The sequence below is a fragment of the Lacerta agilis genome, chromosome 15, assembly GCF_009819535.1.
Source record: "Lacerta agilis isolate rLacAgi1 chromosome 15, rLacAgi1.pri, whole genome shotgun sequence".
In the NCBI taxonomy this organism is placed as follows: domain Eukaryota; kingdom Metazoa; phylum Chordata; class Lepidosauria; order Squamata; family Lacertidae; genus Lacerta; species Lacerta agilis.
This window is the reverse complement of record NC_046326.1, coordinates 35,560,670-35,584,320: the sequence shown is the minus strand read 5'-3', so window position 1 is coordinate 35,584,320 and position 23,651 is coordinate 35,560,670. Positions and strand designations below refer to the sequence as shown.

The 23,651-nt window shown below is 40.0% G+C and overlaps 1 protein-coding gene and 1 non-coding gene across 3 annotated transcripts in view; both read left to right on the top strand.

Annotated features, from left to right (window-relative positions):
- NLK (nemo like kinase) overlaps positions 1 to 23,651 on the top strand; it is an 87,954-nt gene that overhangs the window by 4,273 nt on the left and 60,030 nt on the right. The gene's annotated exons all lie outside the window — the stretch shown is intronic.
- On the top strand, positions 9,474 to 9,547 carry TRNAN-GUU. The gene has a single exon. It is a non-coding gene; the product is annotated as a tRNA-Asn (tRNA).

Genomic DNA, 23,651 nt, shown 5'->3' with positions numbered 1-23,651 from the left:
TGCAAATTGTCTTTTTTCTTTGCTTCTTCCATTCTGCTACCAATTGGGGGAAGTGGAAATGTGGAAAATTAAATGAGAGGCTTGAGGGAATGTTCTTCCCCAATGAGCGATTTTAGGAAAATGTTGAACCCAACTAGGTATTTAGAATGTGGTCTGAGTGCTGGTATCCCTATTGTAGCCTTTTAGGTTGCAGTTGAAATGGCTGGTGTTCACAGCCTCTTTGATGCAGGCTGACTTCTGTTTTTCCAGTTCACTGATATAGTTCATCAGCCATAAGCTGTTAAAGCATGATGTCTTGGCAGACTTTCATACATAGTCTGCTGTTACTGTTGATTGTTCATGTGCCCCATTGTGTTCTCTTGCTCTTTCTGCTTGGCTTTGCAGGATAAGTTGGCTATCATTGACAAATATCACCTCCCTTTTGGCTACATGTGGATTTTGAGGCAATGGTAATTCAGTTGCTTAGGCAGTAAGAGAATCCCAGTGGATTTAACAGCATTATAAACTAGTCACTTACATTTTGTGTGGTTCAGAATAAACGGACAACAAGTAAGCATGTCTTGGGTTCATTTAGTAGCCACTGAATTTATAAAAGCTTGGTGAAAAGTGGGGAACTCTAATAATGTAGCAGCAAGAATTTAACAGTGCTGTAACTAAGGTCTCCACTGAATTGACAGACTTGAGTCCATCATTTACCGGTAATTGGCTCAGAATCCTCAATCTGAGTTGCTTGCTGAAAGTGAGGCAGAGAGTTCATGCTTGTGTCTTTTAAAAAGTGTTATTGGTAGCTTTCCCTGAATACCATGTTACTGTAAATCCTGACTCTTAACCAAAGCAGTCTAGTTTTGATAGCTAGACTGTGGAGAGCTTTTGAAAAACATATTCTCCAAAGTATTCCCATTTAAAAGAGGAGTCCTCCAGAGATTGGTAGGTTGGAAATGCTAATGGTTCTTGCGAAACTCTCCCGCAGACCTGCTTTAGTTATGTTACTGGTGGGCTTATGAAGAACCAGTGTTTGTTTTAGGGAGTCTTGTGGTTTCAGAAGGTGAGTTGTTCTCTGTTGGGAACAGAAAACAGGTTTTAAGCATTGTGCATGACACAATGGGCTGTACTGAAAGTTAGTCCTACTCAGAGTGGACCCACTGAAATTATTGGACACGCCTAACTTATACTCATTAATTTCAATGCTTTTTTCCAAATACAAGTTAGTTGGATACAGCCCAGTATTCTGTGGAGAGTAATAGTAACATATCCTTAGTCTAATCATGTAGTAAAAGCTCTGTAGCACATAAAGTTCCTTTCAGTACAGAGCTCCCTGTAGAGAACTGCCCTCTGATCTGGCACTTTAAAAGTCAGTATGGTTTAAAAATGCTGAATTTATAGCAAAGACACGTCAGTTCAGGATTCTGGGTAAACTTCTAATTGATTAAGTTGCAAAATGAAAGCATGGTTGCCATATTGCAGTATGGGAAGATTCCATGGTAGATTGGGCATTTAAAAACTTGCTGAAGTTTGATTTAATTTAAGGACCTAGCAAACTACCTTATATTAGGCCAGGCTATGTCCATCTAGCTGAATTTTTTCTGCTCTGATTGGTAGTGACTTTCCAGGATCGCAGGCAGGTCTTTTCTGTTACTTGCTCCCTGAATCCTTTTAACTTTACATGCTGGGTACCAAATTTGAGATCTTCCGCATGCAAAGTGTGTGTGTTCTACTATTCAGCTACGGTCTCCTCCCTAATATTGTTTGCAAAAACATGCTTGAGTAAGGGCAGATCATCAGATTTCATGGGTGTTAGTCAATATGTAAATAGTCTTTGAGAGGTAGTGTCAGGGAACTGCCAGTGGGGAGGAAGGGGAAGGGGCATCTGGTGGGGAGACGGCTTGGGGATGTTGCAGAGACCCTGCGTTCACCTCGCTCGGCTGGTCAGGAGGGAAGCACACCATTTCCGGTGCCCCAATTGCGCAGAGGGATGAAACACAAGGAGGGTAGGAGGAGATTTGGGGTGCCGAAGCTCTTATGCTGGGGAAGGAGCCAAACATGGCCAATCCCGGATTCTGCTAGTGACCGAGACAGACATGTACTTTGTAGCTCTGCACTGTAAATAGTTTGCACAATAAACCTGTAAACAGACAGGTTGGGCTCCTGCCTCATTACACGGACCTTACAGGTAGATTGGTGAAGAGTAGCTCCCCTTGCCTTGCAAGCATCTGCTAAACATATTTTTTGAATTAATTTAAGCAGCTAATTCCTCTTTTCTGACTAATAATATAGAATTCCCATGTGATGCTGATGTGATGATCATTAAAGGGTACTACTTGTCTTCTAAAGGTTTACATTGTAGAACTGATTTATGGTTAGCTTTAAAATGTCAGGTAATGTTAATAGTAAAGTAGGCAACTGATGGTACTAAAGTATTCTTGCATTGTTTGGCTCTTGAGTTCTGGTTTTTAATATACTTCTATATTTCAACGTAGTTCTTTCCTTTCACCTTTTTATTATTTGTCTATCTTGTATTATTTCAGTGGCTTATGAGTGTGACACTAATAATAAATTTTGTTTCTGCTGGAGATTGTCTCTTGCCTCTCAAAAGTGTGAAGAGGCCCTAGATTTTAAATTTAGTAGGCATTTCCTGTGCAGGATGCTAAGGAGAATGCATTTTCATTACCACCCCACAAATAATATACTAGCATGCATGGTTTCAGCTGTTGGCTAGTGATTTTTTGTGTATGAAAGCATATGTTAAACTGCAAGAACAATCCCAGATTAAATGCTTGAGCAAAAACAGAAGAAAACACTTTAGACAAAATGAGAAAGAACAAATAGATACTACATGCCTTCTAAACTGCAGTGTGGCTAACCAATATTCAACCCTTAACATGAGTAAATAGTACTTGCAATTCTCTGGCTGCTAATAGGAACAGACAGTAACATTGTTCAAATGTTAGCTACGGCATTCAAGCATTGCATTTTGCCCTCGGTCTGCACTTTTGCTTCCAGAATGAGTACGAAGGAGATCATAGGAATGGTGTCATTCACATTAGCAGAGACTTTGGGTGCTTGCAGAAAAGTTGCTCAGCATTACACACCTTTTAAAATATTATTATTACATGGACTTGGATTACAAAAAATAATAATATCCCAGCTTGATTTAGATTTTTAAATTGTTTTTATTAAAGGTTTTCTTGGTTTACAGAAATACATACATTGTCTCCACTTTCAGATTATAATTGCTTTAGATTTACAAGAAGAGGCAGTTGCAGCAAAGGAAAATGTAGCTATCCCAGAGTTCTTTTTCTTTTCTCAGCATATTTTCCCCCACCTTTACTGGAACCAAACACCTCCTGTGGAACTTTTGAGAAGTCATCCTTTCTATGGGTAGAAGACCCCTCGGGATGATGGGAAAAGGCAACTGAACAGTGGGTGAGAACATGCCAAGCATGGTATTCCTTCTAAGTGTCATCAAGTCAGCTACGTGTCTGTGGGAAAAACTGTGCCAGAAGCAGCATTGATTCCCAGACCTGAACATTCTCTGCCCTCAGATTAGTCCAGGGGAGTCTTTCCAGGGAGGGTTTGGTCTTTCTTTTGCTACTACTGTTGAAGCAGTGCTTCCTAATGGACATCATGCACATGTTGAGAGAATATGTTGGTTCCTTCTAGGGTGCAAGATCTACCTGTTGAGTAAAAATGAAAGTGAAAATGGCCATTGTTCTTTGTGGGTGCACAGAGAGCTGTATCAAGCATTAGTCATATTCAGCATAGACCAGGCATAGGCAAACTCGGCCCTCCAGATGTTTCGGGGACTACAACTCCCATCATCCCTAGCTAACAGGACCAGTGATCAGGGATGATGGGAGCTGTAGTCCCAAAACATCTGGAGGGCCGAGTGTGCCTATGCCTGGCATAGACCCATTACAAATAATGGCAGTGACTAACTTGGGTCCATTTGTTTTACTCTGAGTAAAACTTAGTTGGCCACAACTCATTTATGTGGTCCATAGCAAGGTTGTTGAACAGCTAAGATTAGCTACACTTGACCATGCTCTTGATTTTGACCACAGCCAGATTATTTAACAGCACAGCAAGCCTCTGGCCTAGAGCCAGATTTTCATAATATGGTGGTGGCTTTGATGACCGTGCCTACACTGCAGGGAGGAAAGTTGATAACATGAGTTATGTAGATGTTGTTATTTGTAGAATGTAAAAAACTAAACAAAAAAGACCCCTTAGTCTTCGAGGCTCCTAGAAACATTCAGGTCTGGGTTATGTAGGGTGGGAGTTTGAGAACTGCTGTCCCTAGCTTAAGCCGAGGTTTTCTGTCTCCTGAACCCAGTAGGCTTTGAGTGAAGCGGCAGCTTGTTGATCTTGCCTTCTTTTCTCTCAGCTGTCAGAGGCCTTGCAGAAAGATACAGACAATCTCATTGAACTGGAATGTCTGAGAGTTGCAAAGTTTGCCCCAGTTGCTGAGAAATAGAATTATTCAGTTTGTTCCATTGTAGTAATATTAATTCTAGCTATAAAATCCCAGTGCTAGTTTATTAAAGTACAGAAGCTCTATAGTTGAATGGTTAGAGGGCTGCCTTGTTTAAAGCTTTAACAGTAGGTTTGCCAGGTATGCAATTCCCACTCACCCCCATAAAATTGATCTATTTTATACAAAGTAGTTTTATACTTAGCATGCATTGCTAGGAAGAAATAGACTTGGGGGAGATAGGGTGTTTGTGGCAGCAAGAGTGTAGGCAACAAGGAGGTGCGGTGTTGGGGGAGAACTTAACTATAAACATGTTGCTTTGATTTCTTAGTGAGGATAAGGCTGGCTACTACAACAACTGGGAACTGAGCAACAAAACGATCAGTTTCAAAGCTTCCCATGAAGACTACAGTAACTATTTAAAGAGGTTGCATTGCAAAAGCAAAGAAGTCAAATTCAAAAAGGCTACATTAATAATTACTGATTTGCAAGCAGGGTGTCAGACTGGTTTTTGTTCAGGTTCAGCTTGTGCCACTATTTTGTTTCAGATGACCAAAAATATTGCATATATGCTCAAATTGGTTATTTCTCCTTGGTGCATTTCTTGAAGTTGTAACATGCAATTTCATATTGGGTGTTTGGAAAATGTTCTCCCTGTGACAGATTACTTGATTTTTAGATCTATTTTCTAACATGGTAAGAAGGGAATGACAAAACTGTCACTAAAGCTAGAGTGCAGTTACTGGTTTACTCATTGGTGACAGCTTTATTCAAAGCAGTTTTGAAATAGAACAGTGAACATGCTCTAAATTTATAGTTTCTTCTTGCTGTGGAAAACAATGATTTGATAGTGTTGTGTGGATTCTGTGTTGGGAAAAGATCAATTCTGTGCTATTGGCACAGAATTGGCATCAGAGACGATTTTGTATTCCCATCCCTCAACCTGGCACAATTCTTTCTCCATTTTCCCAGTTGTTAACTGTAAATTTTAAATAATGGGTAGAATCCTGGGTGTTTGTGTTCTATACCAGTAGTTTAATATTTTTCTTTTTTATCATTGCAGATAATATAGGAATATTGTCAGAATGAAGAAATTTAAAATTAGAGCAAAGCAGAAAATTTGAAGAAAAAATAAGTTTTATAGCACCCAAAGGAGTGATATAGCTATCAGAATGTAAGGGGACTTCTAATAACTAAATTATGCTCCTGTTACAGTCTTGCATTTCTGTGGTATTATGGAAAATCCAGCCTTCTGTTTTCAGTCAGATAAGTAGAAAGATAATGAATTAACTGGAAGAAGATGAAAAGGGAAGCAAAAGTGAGCAAGGAGAAGATATTTGGGTGTACATTTTTGAAAACAAATTGGGCAAGAAATCAGAATTATCAAGTCCAACATTGTGTTATAAAACAGCTGCACTGGATGCCAATTTATTTCTGAGCCCAGTTAAAGTTGCTTAATATTAGTGTTTAAAGCCTGTCTGAAAGACTGTCTGCATCCCTATCCACCTTCTCTGAAGCTGAGATCTTCAGAGGGGTTTCTGTTGATAGTTCCTCCAACCTCCAGAAGTACTGGGGATGGTGTCCTGGGAGAGGGCTTTCCCTGTGGCAGACTTTGCTTGTGGAATTTCTTGTACACACAGGTGTGTCTAGCATCCTCATTGTACAGTACAATTTTACTATATGCTGAAGATGCACATCTTTTTCTGGTTTTGACAGGCAAGGTGTTTTGTGGGGTTCAGTTATTTGTTGAATTTATACTGTTTTGATCCATTTGGAATGGTTTTCCTTGTTTTATACTTGAAATGGTTTTATTTGTTTTTATAGTTGTACATTATATTATTGTAACCTGCCTCTGGTGAAGGGCAGGTAAGAAAACTTATAAGAAAAAAAGCCATAGCTATTTGATATAGTTTTGCATTTTGAAAGTTTTGCATTAAAAAGCAGTGCAGATTTTCTGAAGCAATATTTCATCTGACAGCCCTATTAAGAACTTTGATACGTCAAAGTTGAAGACAGATCTTGCTGTGATGTCTTCATGAATTCCTGTGTTTAGTATAGATGCTACTAAATTTGAGGTTAGCACAGGTAGCAACTATTTAAATGCCTGCAGACAAACCCATGGAGTACTACTTTAAAACTAAATCGCTGTGTTGAATTTCTGTCTGTATGATGGTGTAGCAAGTACTTTTGTCTGGCACATCTAGTGCAGATGAACAGGGATTTCCTGACTAACTGAGTCTGTCAGCTTGATCCTCTGTTGCTTGGAGGGAAACCATGGGAGTGCCTGAGGCAAACGGTGCAGCGCCTCAATGAGCACATGATAAAGCAGTGTATATATTGAACCTAATTCTGATGGCTGTGCTATTTAAGATTTATTCATGCCACATTCTTATGAGGCTGTCCTGGTATTCAAGGAATGCCCTGTTTAAATTCCTTGGGGGCTGTGACTTCCATCATCATCCTACAAGGATAGATCAGAATCCCATTTAACATAAATGTGACCTAATTGAAAAGCTGTGTTTGCCTGTTTGCAAGTTTTTACTTAATGAACATTGGAAGCCTGATTCAGGTGCAGAAATTCAGTGTCCCCCACCAGCCTTGCTGAATAAATCAGCTATATAATGCCTTTAAGTATATAAGTGCAAACTGGAAAGGTATTCATTGCATGCCTTAATCCTAGAAAGAATCATTTTTGGGTTGGGGACACTGCAGCTTCTTAGACAATGGCATTAGTTGTTTGAGTCACGAACCAGTTTCAAACAACATTCATGCAAAAGGCTGAATAAGGAGCAGCATGATTTCTAGAGTCTCTCACAGCAGATGCTTAGATGCATTGTACTCAGAGTAGACTTAAAGAAATTAATGAACCTCAGCCATACCTATTAATTTCAGTGGGTCTGCTCTGAGTAGGGTTTACACTGAATACAACACACTGTACTTCTGCTACCCTGATTAATTGCAAACTGGCCTAAACAGAAGACAAATGCTGAAATATTTGGGTTTTTATGAACAAAGACTAGTATATTAGTTTACCGGTAAGTTACTTCATGTTACAAGCCCTTGCTGCCTACTGTCAAGTCATACTATGAAATGTTGATCTGTTAAACTGCAAGCATGTTATTCTAGTTGCAAACTTTAAGAATGAAGAAATGTGGAAGGCCTCATTTGTTTCTTCATTTCTCCCACCCCCACCCCCACCCCCTAAAATTCTTTCCAGGGGTTGTAGACAAGTCTCTTTTGATGAGTCAGTATTCGGGGGAAATTGTCCAGGTCAGTCTTATGACTAACCTGATTGTTTTGTTCTAGTACATCATTTTCAGGTCTTGATATTGTTTGTGTCTGGGTAATTGTATGTTGGCAGTACACACAGAAGTGAGACAGAATCCAATATTTGTTTCAGCTCTTCTGCAAATGTTATAGCTGAACAGCTTGTAACTATATTGGGAACCAAAATTAGTTTTTCATGTGGTATTTATATTTCAAATGTGATTTCCCCCTCCCTTTTGAGTTCATTCTTGTGCATTCTGTCCCCCTCCCCACAACATGTATCCTGATTGAAGTATTTAAATGTGCCCCATTCCCTCCTTGTGAAAACGTTTGGATAAACTGTATGGATATAGGTAAAGTTTTTATAGAGTTCCTGGTCAATAATTGACTTTAGGTGGTTTCTTTGAGGACGGAAAGAAGACAGTGGGCCTGCATGCACCGCACCATACCTCAAAGTAACTCCCATTGCCACAAGCACTAAATTTGGTACACAGCTCTCTGAGTTAGCAACTAGCACTTGCTGATCCCTTTTTTCATGACCCAGTGACTAATATACTGTACCGGTAGTTTCAAGCAGAGTGCTGTGGGCAGCAGGTGCTACATGACTGTGAACGACTCCCACAATGTTGGTTTTTATGTGTTGGGATTGGGATGATCCAGGGTTAGAAACGGTAGAAAAGCTAGGAGCCAAATGACTTCTGGGACCTGGGTTGTGGGCACCAAAACAGAATGTGTAGTCGCCAGTGGGGTGGGGTTCGGCAACACTCTATTCTTTATTGTTAAACTCCTTAACATATTTCTATCCCTAACATATACTTCAAGGCTTCAAATCACATACATTTCAGTAATCCTTGAGTGTCAGTCAGGTGCAAAAAAATGGCACCCAGACTTTTTGAGGTGCTCGCAAATGGAGAAACTTTAGGCGCAAAATGTGCCTGGCACTCTGCTAATTTCGAACCCTAGGATGATCTTGCTCAAGTTCAGGTGTGAGGAATACAAAAAGAATTTTGGACTGTTACAGTTTCTTTAAATGTCCTTTCCCCTGCCCAAGTTTGAACCATGTTCAGTTCCAGTATCATGGCCTAGTCCTGAATGTAAAAAGACAATGATAACTTGCGGTGGCTTCCATTGAGACCCCAACCTGGGGTCTTAGGGTCTCTGTATTTACTACACATTTGTATTAGTTACTTTGCATCTCTTTTGTTTTCAAATAAAATCAGTGATCCCCTAGCTTTACTTTGAACAGGGGCAGGGAACCTTAGGCTTGGGAACCAAATGCAGCCCTTGGGACCCTTCCTAGGCCGTTCCCCTTCTCCAGGCCACGCTTCTATCCTATGCCATTTTTGCCTGGCTCTCTGGCTTGGAACAAGAAAGGAAGTCTGTGACAGTAACTTATCTTGCTGGGGGTGGGGAGAAGGGGACCCAATACATTTGCACTGATTTTTTCTTAATGTGGATTACTCCTGTTTAATAATATTAAACCCTTTCTTAAAAGTTTCATTCTTGGTCCAAGCTATCTTAAATGAATGCTTTGCCAACAATAATTTACATCTCAGTCCTACTCATGTCTATTAAGAAGTATGTTCTGTTAAATTCAATGGGGCTTACTTCCAGGATTGCAACCCTTAGTCACTTTATTTTGTGGCATTTTATTGCACAATGACCTTATACAGTAAAATGAAATGTTCAAATTAAACTAATGGGCATCTTTAGAATTAGAAATAATTAACTGAGCCCTCCTGTAGCATATTGGGTCAGTGTTTCTGGCTGTTAACCAGAAGGTTGTTGGTTCGAGCCCACCCAGGGGGTTGGATTTGATGACTCTCAGGGTCCCTTCCAACTCTGCAATTCTATGATTCTGTCAGTGAAGATTGTGTGTTGGGCGGGGGGGGGGTGCAGTTTTGCAGCACCCTGGTAGATTTCACTTTCCCTGTCTAACCTACCTGAGGCTGAAATTGTAAGGAAGAGTTTGCTTAAAGGATTAGTCTGGGTACACATAAGGCAAAAAAATCAATTGGAAGAACTCTGGATTCTAATTTAAAACTCCATAGTACATGGAAGAACAAATATAGTAAATATCAGGCTGTGACATGAATAAGTCACTTTAAGCTAGTGGTGTGTGTATGTATCAACTAGTTCTTGTACTCAGTAATTCCATTGTTAAGCTCATTTTCCATAAATATACCATTGTGTAAGCATAATCCACACTTGAATATTTATTACTGAAGACAATGTCTCATCCAGAGATATGAATGCCACGTTATTTTGCATTGTATAAAAGTACTTATTAGGCTACACATTCAGTTTGCAAATTATGATTAAGACTGGCCTTATGATGTTAACATGTCTTCTGAAATTTATTGGGAAAGTGTTCAGTTGCTTGTGAGGAACATGATTAAATGTAGCTCCTCACTTATTCAGTCTGCAAGCTATGTACTGTGACCTGACAGGTACTTGACAAATCCTATTGTTTTTATAGTCCCTGGCAGCAAAAGCTAGACTTTGACTGAGCCTCTGTTAGACCACCATACATGGCTCTTGTGCTGCATTTGACTTGCTTGGTCTCAAGTTATACGGGACTCTGAGTGCTGAAAGTGTAGAAAAAGTTATTAGAAACCCTGTAAATTTGTTCTTGAAGTGATGTAGGTTTTACAGAATTTTTTTGAATTAGGCTAATTTGCATAGGAACAGTTCACACTAGAGAGTGATCTAATTTGGAATATTTATTTGACATGTATTTAGTAAACAATGCTAAAAATGTGGAAACTGCAATTGTTTTTTCAGTTGACACCTGCTCGTCGTTAACTAATGGACTTAAGAAATGGAAAAATAAAATAATGGATAATTTTCCATTTTGGAAAACATTCCTCTCCACATTACTGAGTTGTTGACACCTCTTGTAATATCCAAAGTAGTATGGAGTGGTGTTAATTCAAGTACAGCAGCAAGTGCCTTCTTGGAAGGACACTTGAGGGGGACTGCCTTACCCAAGCTAACTTATTGGGTCTTCATGGCTGAACTCGGTATTTCTCTGCTAGATTAGAGAGTAATCAAGGTAGGACATGTTGGAGTTTACCATATGTATATATAAGAATTTAATCTCTTGTCAGTAAAGAATTGTGCCTAAATAGCATATTAATGGCTGTAGACTTGCCTATTCATTGGGTAGGCCTTGCACCGCTTAATTTTGTCTGCTATTGCACCCTATCTTGCTCTTGTGTCGTGAATGTGAATTTACTGTTCTGATTGCTCAGTTCTTTGAGGTCTCCTCTTGTAAAAAGGTTGTAGCTTGCTGCTTTGGACGGGTTGTTCGCCTTTCTTGTGTGCTGAAGTGGCAATTAGATTCAATTTTGTGAAGTAGGTCCCCTGAGCTGAGGTACTTGCACTATAAACACAAGCTATTTATGTCAAGCAGGGTGAATTCACACAAAGAGTAGATGTCTGTGGCTAACATTCATAAAAATATATAACTTAAGCTCTAGCAAGCAGCAAGAATAAATTACAAGGAAAAGGTTGTAAAAGCGACTGAGTAATGGAGATGACTATCCACTGCTTTCCAATGTGGTATTGGGCTTATAATGGCTGAATTTTGCCAACTGTGCTCTTAAAAAGGAGAATGAGATCAAAATTTGTCAAGAGCAAGTTTAGGTGTCCTAGGAGAAATATGTGTGTCTGCTAACAGCAACCACTTTGTGTTGGGTTTCCCTAAGATGAAAACCCTCACAGAAGACTATGAAGATGTTCCAGGAGAATAGAAAGCTGGACAAGATAGAGGTAAGTGGGCTAAGTACATAGTAGGAAATGAAGTGAGGGAAATGTGGGAGAAAGTTCAGTAAACAATATACGGTAGTTTGGTGGGAGGAAGGGGCCTGAGGGAACAGAGAACTGAGTCAAATGGAGAGGCTTGCAGCAGGGCAACATTTTAAAAATCTGGAGGAGGGTGTGCTAAGTAGGCTGATCAAGAGACAACGAGTTAAACAAAGTGAGACCAAGTAGACCTTTGCTTTTAGCAACCAAAAACCGAGAAAATAATGGGTAGAGGAGGCATGAAGTTAGAGACCCAAGAGGCTATATGCAGGAAGAAAGCAGGTGGGCAAGGGGGCATTTGGAGGACTGCACGAAGGGGGCATAAGGTTTCTAGAGTTTAGATCCCCTGGGCCTGGAGTATTCTGCCAGAAGTGACTTCTGTTGATACTGCAACATTGTGACCCCAGCAACCCTAAGGGAACAGCAAGGATCAAAATACCCCCACAAAACTGTGGATGATGCTGAATTTCCTATATTGATTTGAACTAACAAGCCAGTACTTTGGCTGAAGGCTTCTAGTTGTTTGGAATTCTTCCCCTTAGGCTTGTTGTACTGATGCCCCTTAATTAATCACTAGCAAATGAATGCCTTGCTTAGTTTTTTTTTTTTTTTTTTGCTACTGTTCTCTGGGAATCTTATTTGTAAATGCAACGAGTCTTGTAAGGTACAACGAAACTGAAAGATGTATTGTGGTATAAAAGTCCATGGCCCAAAACCATCTTTTGAGATGACAGAGAAATGTTACTTTTATACTTTAAGAATCTGAATACTGACTCCCTAGCTTACAGAAGAGAGTGTGGGTTGAAGTATGGATGCATAAAGCCTAAACTAATGGTAAATTAGAACAGCACTCTTATCATTTTTATTTCTAAGAGCTGGGACCACAAACTGGCAGAGACTGCCAAAGGCTGGGCAAAGAGGTGCCTATTTCAACATAAAGCTGATATCAAAATACCAGGGAAGGTAACCCCAACTTCACAACAGCTGGAGAAAATATTTGGACTGGCTCCCTTCAGCTTTTTAATGTGACTTTGACCTTCACGGATTGGTGCAATGAAGGTGCATTACAACTATGATACCAGATACTGCAGTGATGTATGTGGACATTATCCTTAGATGGTTTGGGCAACAACCTAACAAAGTTGGTTGTGCCGTTCTCTTCTGTCCTCAAGTAACAGGCTTCTGTCGAATGCTGCACATTTCATTTGTAACTATGGGCCTAGTGGCAATTTTCCAACAAGACCATACAAAACGGGAACACCCTGCAGCGAGTGTGATGAAGAACCATGTGTAGACAAACTATGTGGTAAAGTCCAGAAGGAGTCAATTTGTGACCAGTACTGTATCACCATTCTAATATTGAGACCATCTTTTGCTTTAGGGACTTTAGCAGCAGTCTTCTTTGTGAAGCGACGTTATCCCACAATATTTTTTTTATGAATAAACTAGCAATGGAGATGAGAAAAAAAGAAAAGAATCTGAATACTAATCGCTATAAAAGTAACATCGCTTTGCCATCTCATCCTAGGAAGACAGGTTCCTGCTTTGTTTTACTTTAGAGGTCTAAATAACTGCAAACTGGTTTGAGTCCCTTATCTAATCATTACAACGGCTAAACTATGTCTGTGGTGAAATTTTTATGATTGGTGTGCCCCTGAGTCTACCTACAGCTCATTTTGCCCCCTTTTTGGGGAAGGACAAGCTAAGCACCAGAGTCCATGCCATACACGCACACATGAATTGTTAAAATCTTATGTTTGAGGCCCACAGAATGGCATCTGTAGACACCACAGGGACCTTAGACACCTTCCTTGCTGCTTGCCAAAGCCCCTTGTCCCTTCTGAATTTTATTTCCCCCCTAAAGGACACCTGTCTATCTTGTGATGTATTATAGTCATTGTATAACATGCTTTAGGAATCTGTCTTGACTGAAAAAATGGGGGGGGGGAGGTTTGTACGTGGAACTTGTCTGAACTTGGTCTCCATGGTTACTGATTTTAGAGGATCTTCAAATGAAATGCAGCCACTGTGCAACTAAGGTCAAATATCTAAACAGCCAAATATTGTCACTGCTCAGGGAATAGCGTGTAAGTCATATATATATATCAGAAGAATGGAGGCAGGAACTCGCCAAATGCGCAGTAATAATGCTGAAATGTATGTTATACCAAAGGTGATAACTTGGAAAACTGGCTACAGACATATCACGTTAAGGAGTGAAAACCGAGGTGCTGATGGTGAATGGGTGTACATATGGTGCTATTGTTCTTGAAGTTTATTATCACGAGTGGTAGTATTAAATACCTTTGGATCATGGGAATGTTGTCCCATGTGCAACAGGAGTTAAAACCACTACTGAGTGCTTGTCTGTGTATACCTTTGATAGGACTAAAAGGGTGTGTGAGAGAGATATACCACATGTATTTAAATCCAGTTTAAATACTACTGCACAAATGTAAACATAGGTGCTGGAGATGGCATGAACCTCCTGCTTGGAGTTAAATGTACCTGCTCTTTACTTGTTTTTGAGCTGTTGCCCAGTACTCTGTAAAAAATAAATTGTAATTGGTACTCTCAGTGGTGAAGCAACTAAACACAATTCTTAACTCAGTAACTTGTGCTTTGCCATCTCTGATTGCTTAATAGTTAAAACATAGTCAATTCTTAGCCCTGTGGTATGTGTTACCGCACATTGCCAAATTTGGCATGTTAACACTTTATGCTTTTTGAAGTACAGTACCACCATCTCCCCACCCCCTAGTATAGAGAGGTAGTGGCCCCATGAGGACAGCCTAGATGCCACATTTCTTTCTGACAGAAATTACTCTTGGAAACAGATGTTCCAGTTTAAGAACTTGAAAATTGCCTGCTTTCCAAATTGCCTGAATGAAAGACACTTCTAAGGACTACCATTTAAATTACAAATGGCTCCAGAAATTCATAGTGCGTGACTTGTAGAGAAAGCAGATCATGTTAATGTGTTACATTTTAATAGGGGAATCACTTACAGGTGTGTACCAGTGAGTGGAAAACTTTAATTAGGTGAATTGGCTGTTGGGATTGCCCTTCCAAACGTGGTGAAGTTTACTCTCCGCTAGGAGAAGATCAATTCTTCAAAAATTTCTCAGGAGTGGAGCTCCCTATTAGCAGTGGCAAGAACACAGCTTCTTCTCCACCCCCCCACCCCAAGTGGCAGAAGCTGTGTTGGCAATTCTGCTGGTCACCATTCTGCAATCTCCACAGTGTGCTGGGCATTATGGGCATTTTTGGGTGGTGAATGGTAACCTCTACACTTTATAAATACTGTAGCATATTTGCAGAAATTCTGCAGCGTCCTTATTTCTGTAGGGTGATGAAAGAGAGCTCAAATTTTCTCATGTCTCAGCTCTAGTTTTTTTTTTAAAATCTGGCGGTCATACTTCCAAGTTGATCTGTCCAACCGTAAGACCTAGAAATTTGCTCTTTTATTTATTTATATGAAAGCTGATGTTCTTCCAAACTTCCTCCATGTGTATGGCAAATACACAGCCCTGACATATGAAAAACCAGAAAGTCTTATTTGTAAAATCAACTGTCCTCATTATTACAACTATTCAAATCAACTGCTGGAATCTGTCATTATATTCAAGGCATGAATGCTCATCTATCCTTTATTTTAGCATTGCAGCTAAAAGGGCTCTCACTTGTTAAAAGTACTATGACTTACACTTGAAATGTCAAGCAGTAGGTCATGGCATCTCTCAATTCATTCTAGAGAGTTGGTATCTCTGAAGGATTTGAACAGTGAGTTGCTTGGAGTTCTAATACAAATTGTAACTCTTCCACTGCTTCCAGGAAAGCAGTAGGGTCTGAACTTCAGGTTTGGGCTATTAAATTCCTGGATATGTAATTGTTGACTTTTAATTCAGTGAAGCCCCATCTCTCAACTGTAGTCTTAATTTACTGGCCACTCTTCAGCCAAATGTACCTTTTGAAGACCTTGAAGATTTTCAAAAATTGGACGTACTGTAGCTCCTTACCTTGAAATTGATTTATCTGTGATGCACAGTGAGAAATTGTGTGGTTGCCTTTCCAGACTATCCTTTTATGAAGGTGGAAAATGATAACATCACGTTCCAAACATTGTCTTTGCATTTCAGGCTTTGCAAGTAATTCATAGGCTGTACTGTACCTTAGCTGTACCTTAGCTATCAGTACCTATTAGTACTGTGCAGTGTTTAGAAGCCTTATCCTAAACACAGTATGCTTCCTTGGAAATATTCTGTGAGGCCTCTAATAAAGAGATGAATAAGGAATGAAATCTGTTTGCTGAAGATTAATGCATCTGCTGAACAGCTGGCTCCTAGCTACTATATGCTTGTCCAGGGCTCATGTTTCTTTATCCTAGCAACCACACCAGGTAACTGCTGACTCTGGTCACCCAGATAGCTCCAATTTGTACAAGTACAAATCATGTGGTATCTCAGATAACTTCAATATCTCATGCTCTCATGCCAGAGCATCCTTTGACTGAAGCTGCCAGATCCAGGTAGCCTTAGGAAAACTTCTGCTGGTTTCTTGGTTTTTGCAGGGGAGTGGGGTTAGAATGGCGAAGGAATTGGTTGACAGTGTATACAGTTTTTTGTTTTTGTTTTTTTTAATCAAATTGCCTTGGTGTCTCATACAAAGTTAAATATGGGTTAGAATTCGAGTTTTCAACTGTGGAGGGGAAGAAGATGGTTGGGGAGTGTTCATTTAAGCTACTGTATTGGATTAAATAAATCAGTTGTCTTGAATTTGCAGCTGGCATAAAAAAATGTGAATCTGCAAATTATTGGATGGAGGGAATGGTAAAGGTATTGATGTCTGCAAATAAGGATTATTGGATCTTTAAAACTTCTCTGCTAGTGCATACATTGCAACAGGACTTCAAACTATTAAATAGCATGAGGATGGCAGTCTATGTTTGGAACGAGATTAATGTCATAGTTCCACCTCCAAACTACTTATCATTTAGGGATTCAAGTAAACAAATGCTTTGGGCAGAACATATTGTGCAGATCAAGCGTAGCCTAAAGCAAGTGACATCAGCTTGTATCTGTACTGTATTGTGGGGTGTCTCATATCCCTTTTGAAGTTGCTTTGACCTGTGATGCTATGGTACTTTCCAAACCACTTTGCCTACAAGTTTCAAACTATACTCTGCCCTGCCCAGAAATGAGATTCAGAAGCATCCAACCATACTGTATTTGGTAACCTGGAAAGAACTTCTGTTTCCCTTCTGCCACCCCAATTCAGATGAAGTCTGGGCAGATACAATACCCCTTTTTTCTCTCTTTTATGTCACTTCTTCCCTATGAGGGTCCCCTGGGGCATAAGGTTCTAGGTTCAATCCCTGGCATAATGATGTAAATAGAATATGGAGAAGCCTCTGTCAATGATAATGAACTATACTGGCCTAAATAGACCAACAGTCCGACTTGGAATAAGGTACCTTCATTTTGGATGAAGTCTCCCAGTATCATCTACTCTCATTGCCAGAGTCTTCCTTTTTATGTAAACCTGGGCTCTTCTGCATGGAGGGCCAATGCCCAAAAATAAGCAAAAAGTTGCTTTTAGTGGAGATATGGCTGGAAATAGGCATTTGAACATCCTGAGACTAGGCTTTGCCCTTCAACTGGGTTGTGACATTATCTATAATCAATGGGCAGGAGCCTTGACTAATCTCTGTAAGATACTGCCTTGTCCAACACTTATTCTTTTGTAAATGGGATGAACTGGAAACAAAATCTTAGGTTTGTGGTCCCCTGGCTCTCTAAAGTTTTGTTAAAATATGAAGTTAGCAAAGGAGGTTCAAAACTTCCTGGAAAGTTATTCTCTCCGCTGCTCCCCCAAAGTCTGGTGGGGGATACCACCCTAAAGGTCAGGTGTTGGACCTTAGGAATTTGAAATATAGTTTCAGCTGTGGGTTGTAGATAGCACCAATTCAAACAGTCATCATGCAGCACTCTTAAAATTTTGAGTGACTGCTTCTCTGTTTACTGCTTTCATTTCCATTGGAGGACCTTCACACTGCTTGCATATCAGATGGCAGATCTCGAAAGTGTGCCCACATCCAAATTATGCAGTATGTTTTGATGTGCTGTTGCAGGAACTGGTACACCCATTCTGAACAATTCCTTATTTGCCTACTGGGTCTCTCTAGGTGTGTGCCATTAACGAGTGGAAAGTCCGTTATTTGACTTTCAGAGCACAAAATATATTCAAGGAAAAAAGTAAAAGTCCAGTGAAATAACATACATAAAAATTGTATCTGTATCTGTTCACAGTAACTTGCTCTCTTAAGAGTTTCTGCTTTTAAAAAGATATAGTACTCAGTGTGTTGTGATTCATAAAGCAAATTAGAAAGCTTAGAATGAAAAGAGCTTTCTGAAAGAATAAATAAAATCTTGATTTAGAAAAGTTCTTCTGCTTTGAAGCTTCCTAGAACAAGAGCAAATGAAACATTTTTAGAAGATGTTGGCTGTGAGAGTATCACTTTAATTTCCTTTCCTTCCTAGAGTTAATAATCATTTTTGCTTTTAGCGTTGGTTTTTTTTTATTAAAAAAAGAATAACTGGTAATGGTGCAAAGCTTGCAAAGTTGATTAGAATGCATTCTAAAGGGCCTTTTAATGCTATCTTCAGTTGAAAAGAAGCTCTGGAGATGGCTGCAGTTGGCAGCTGAGTGAGATGTGAATGAAGGTTACCTTTGAAGTATAGTGTGCAGTGCAAGTTGCTTAACCCATTTATTTTGTGTTTCCTGTTAACACAGACTGATGATAGGAGATTTTTTTAAATGGTGTTATAGATTGGGGGATGGATCCCCCTACACCCTAGAAATTAATAAATGCTAGGATTTCTGTTACTTGTGATATGAAGGGAGAATGAAAGCTGCAAAGGAATTCCTGGGCTAGCTAATGCAAAACAACCTGGCTGTGCTGCGACTATCAAAAGAGCAGTTGTGGGACATTTAACAAGAGACCAGATCCAGGAGCTTGGAAGAAACTGATTTTCTGGATCCACTTCAATGAGGGGTGGGGTAGGAGGGGTTAGGCCTGGTCTTGGCTCAGAAACTGCTTTGTTTGCCCTGTATGATGACCTCTGTCTAGAGAGACACAAGGGAAACATGACCCCGTTAATTCTTCTTGATCTCTCAGTGGCTTTTGGTACCATCGACCATGGTATCCTTCTGGAGCAACTGTCTGAACTAGGGGTGGGTGGCACCACTTTGTGGTGGTTTCAGTCCTACTTGGATGGTCGTTCCCAGAGGGTGTTGCTTGGGGAATGCTTTTCAGTCCTGTGGAACCTTCAATATTGGGTTCCGCAGGGCTCAATCCTATCCCCTATGTTGTTTAACATCTACATGATGTTAATTGTGTATTTTGTGGTTTTATATTTTGATTTTATTATTTGAACCGCCCAGAGACCTGCGGGTATAGGGCGGTATATAAAGTCATTCGGTCAATGAACAAACAAACGCACTCCTTCCCCCTTGCCCCAGGTGCGAACAGAGACTGGGGATTTGGAAGGTTGCCAGGGTAACTCCTGGGGGGGAGGGTTGCTGGAAGGAAAGAGGAGGAAGAAAGACTGAGATTCATCTTGGACAGACAGGCTGAAGGCTGCCTCTTGAAATGACTATGCCATAAGATCTGGACTCCCTCCATGCAGACTGAATGTGTAAATAGGTGAATAAACCATATTTCTTAAAGTCCCAACAGTCTCCTCCGGGTCTTCCATTCTCCAAAGGGACACAGACCTTGTGTGGGTGCCTGCGACCCCATGGGCTCCTGCCACCGCTCGCCAGAGGGGCAAGCACCCAACTTTTGTAACAATATATTCACATGCATTAGACATCTTTCAGCTCTGTCAGTCCCAGCAGATCCTAAGTCCATGAATCAAATGGTGTGAACAGGTTGTATTAAAACTAATTCCAAGTTTTGAAGCTGTGAGCACTTGTGCATATTGTTGAAGATGATTTTTGCTTGTTGACCGCATGAAATACTTACTGGCGGATGCCAACCCCTTGATTTCACGTGGAGTGGCCATCTATACATTACAGGCCCTGAAACTCAGGACCACATTTTTGGCTAACTTGCCTTAGCCTTAGTCCTATGTATCTTCCTGACATAGAGACTGACGTCATGCCCTGCTATTGTTCTCTATTTTATCTGTATTATTCAGCACGATTTTACATCCAATGTTTTAACTGTATCTGTAGTATTCTTTGTATAATCGCGCCAGGCCACTGCCTGGTCTTTTACTATGTGCTATGGCCATATGGCTAATGCAATAAATTGATTGATTGATTGATTTTTGCTAAACAGACTAAAATCCTACTTTAGTATCAACTACCGTACTTTTCCATTTATAAGACTAGGGTGTTTTTTTAAAACTTTAAAATAAGGTTAAAAATCTGGGGGCGTCTTATACGTGAATAGTGTATATGCCCATTTTCTAAATTTGGGGTCCCCAAAAGTAGAGGGTGTCTTATACATGGTGGTGTCTTATACGATATTTTAAAACTAAAATACGGTATATTAAACTGTAATGCAATGTGTTAACTAGGTCTGCTTCCTTTTGGTAGGCAGCTTTTCTTTTAAGAAAAATACGGCTCTCTTTGTAGTTGCTTGTATGGCTACACTGCTAGTGATCAATCCAAAATCCTTGGATTTGCCACCTCAATGGCAAGGAAGAAAAATATTTAGCTGGGGAAATTGCAGCTTACAGGTCCCAGATGTCTAATTATAATTGTAAGACATGGGTTTTCTTTTGTTTTTGCCTTTGTCTGTTAATATATTCATCCCATTTCCACTCTATAGCCAGGATATAGAAAGAAATGGGTAAGGACAGTTTCTTGATGAACAACCTTCAGCTGGAATATGGTGTAAAGCTGCAGTGGAAATTAAGTTTTTTTTTTAAGTGACTAAGGTACTTGGATTCAGCATGATACAAAATCTGATTCCACAGGGCTTTGTGGTCTTAAGTCTCACTTAAAATTAGTATGAAGTAAACACTTGCCTCTATGTCTGAATGCTTATTTCTGTTGATTTAAAAATGGAATTTAAGTATGCTTTGGATTGTACTCACATTTAAAAGTGCCAAACTGTTAAACATCTGAAAATATTTTTGCAATAGCCAAAAGTAGTTGAACTGAAATACTGATTTTTTTTTGGGGGGGGAACTAACAGTAGTTTGTATTTAATTGATGTAATTGGTGTAAGTGTTATATTTTAGAGCTTTATTTTGACATTTTCCCTATTGGAATATTTTATTTGACCTTTTTATTTTATTACTCAACTTATATATCGCTTAATATATTAGAAATATCTCTAAGCAGTGTACAGAAAACTGAAGCAACAATAGTCAACTTAAACAAAATATTACAAAAATACACAGTTAAATATAAAAGTTAAATTAATATAGATTTACTAATATATATAAATCAATATCAATTCATTTTCCTTATGACACATTCTCCCTCAAAGCCTCCGGGTTCTCATCCAGGGTCCAAACACACGCTCAATTCACCTACAAAAGCCTCACAATGAAAAGAGCTCCTTCAAACCACTGACATCAATATTTGGGGGGCTGAGCCCCTTGCAAAGAATATTGAGGGGGCTGATGACACCTCCATCTACTAGAGTTGGCGCACCTGCCCCTAAGAGGGTGCAAGTGCCACAGCAGAAAAGGCCCATTTTACCCAGACTACTTTTCAGCTCTAAAGACCTATACATTTTACAGATGTGTTAATATGCATATCCTACCCCAGCTTCAGAACATAAAAGGTTATTATTCAGGAGTGGTTGTTCAAGGCAAGTTGTCTGCTATCATTCTGCTGAGAAGCATTTTCTGCATGGCATTCCTAGTATTGTAGAAAAAAGCCTATGTTCAATGAGATAGCTTTACCTATTGGTTTTTGTGTGGCAGGAAGTACAAATTGGCTATGACTACCTTGTGCACTGTACTGAGTCATAGAAAAGAGCATCTCTTTGGCAGTGACACCAGCTTAGAGTGCTTTTACAGAGCAAACAGCCATTCCTTACGTGGAGCAAGTAAATTCTGTCATAATGAAGGGGATTGCTTCAAATCTATGCTGACAAATTTAAAATGGCTCTTCCTTGCCTTTGAGGCAACATTTTCAACCCCTTCTGTCTACCATAACAAGATAGGAATATAATTTCATGAAATCAGGAGACTTGTATCCAAAAATCTTGATATGCCCCTGATATGTATGGTATGCCCCTCTCTCCCCACTGCACGTCCTACCACCTTCTGAAGTATGGTTGGCAGGAATATGTAAGGCAGTGTTAGAAACTCAGATATATAAGCTAGGTGCCAAATGGCTCCTTAAATCAGGGATACAGTCACCAAAACAGAATGCCTAGTTGCCATTTTGGGGCCAGACAGCTAAAAAGTCATATTTTCCAATACAATGTTTTGGTTCCTAAAATTCATTCTGATCGTGCAGATAAAATATAACGGATAGAATTCTATAGGATGTGTTGCTAGTGTGCGAAAACAATCAAGATCCAAGGATCCCCAGCCATGCAGCTCCAGATGGTGATGTCAGGTGGCATCCTGGCACTTGGGCACCTTCCCTTGGTCACAAGTGGCCAATTACCAGGTGCAAAATGTGCCTGACGACTGGCGAATTTTGAACACTGGTATGGAGGGCTTTTCCTGTCATAGCAACTAGAATGTAGAACTCTTTGTCCAGGGAAGTTAATTTGGCTTTTGGTATTTCTGATCAACTATTGATCCTGTTCCATCAAGTGTTTCTTATTTGCTTAAGGAAAATAGTTTGAGACTATTGTGACTCTTGATTGATTGATTGATTGATTGATTTTGAAAACCTGTGATCAGGAATTTGGAATGTTATGGGGTATTAGTTTGACTAGTGAGGATGCATGACAGTAAAGATGTCAGATCCCACATCTGGTATTTCACCCAATTTTATTGTAACCCAGCCCCTTCTCTCTCTCTCCCTGTCCCACATGCCCACATTTGTATATTTGGATAGCATATAGAGCTTTGTGCCTTGATCATGTGGAACAGGCTTTAGAAGCGGCAACAGGAGCATGATAGTGGTAATTACAGGTGAGGTTGAAGGGAACAATGAAGAAGCAGCAGGCTTTGGGAAGAATAAAAAAACTGTTTGGATAGAAAGATGGAATGGAAGCTGCTTTGAAGGAAAAACACTTTGAGGGTTTGAGGGTGTAGTTTCTAGGCCAGGGGTCAGCAAACTATTTCAGCAGGGGGCCGGTCCACTGTCCCTCAGACCTTGTGGGGGGCCGGACTGTATTTTGGGGGGGGAAATGAACAAATTCCTATGCCCCGCAAATAACCCAGAGATGCATTTTAAATAAAAGAACACATTCTACTCATGTAAAAACACGCTGATTCCCGGACCGTCTGCGGGCCGGATTTAGAAATCGATTGGGCCACATCCGGCCCCCGGGCCTTAAGTTTGGGGACCCCTATTCTAGGCTGATCCAAAACTTCTGTCCAGCCATCTGCATAGTCAAACCTTGTAAATGGCCTCTGGCTGAATACTTGTGGCAAAATTCCAAACTCCATCGCAGGGTGATTCTTTTATTGGGCCAACCAAAATGTTACAAAATAAGGAGCAAGCTTTCAAGTTTTCAAGAACTCTTCATCAGGCTAGGTGTTAACAAAAGCAGGGGGTCTGGAAGAGAAAGGGAGGGAGGGGAGCTGGCTTGTTGCAAAAAGCCATAAAGTCTGCATTAGCCTTGGTTTTAAGATGGATTGTGGAAAGAGATAGCTGACTTCATAGATTAGGTGTTATGCAGGTTTCAGGTTACGCCTGGGGATGTTGGAAAGAAGAAACATATCATTGCTGACTACCCATTTTTCAAAATATAAAATCCAGCAGTTCTCTGGATCTGTCTCCACCCTAAGGTGAAACGCACAAGATCCTTCAGGTAGAGAAAAGCAGTAAAGAGAACTATAACAATTGTTAGATTAGCAAAACCAGAGATTAATTTTAGGTGGTGTAATAGGTTTTTAAAAAAGGTCAGTAGAAGCTCAAAGAGATAGCTTTACCTATTGGTTTTTATGTGGCATGT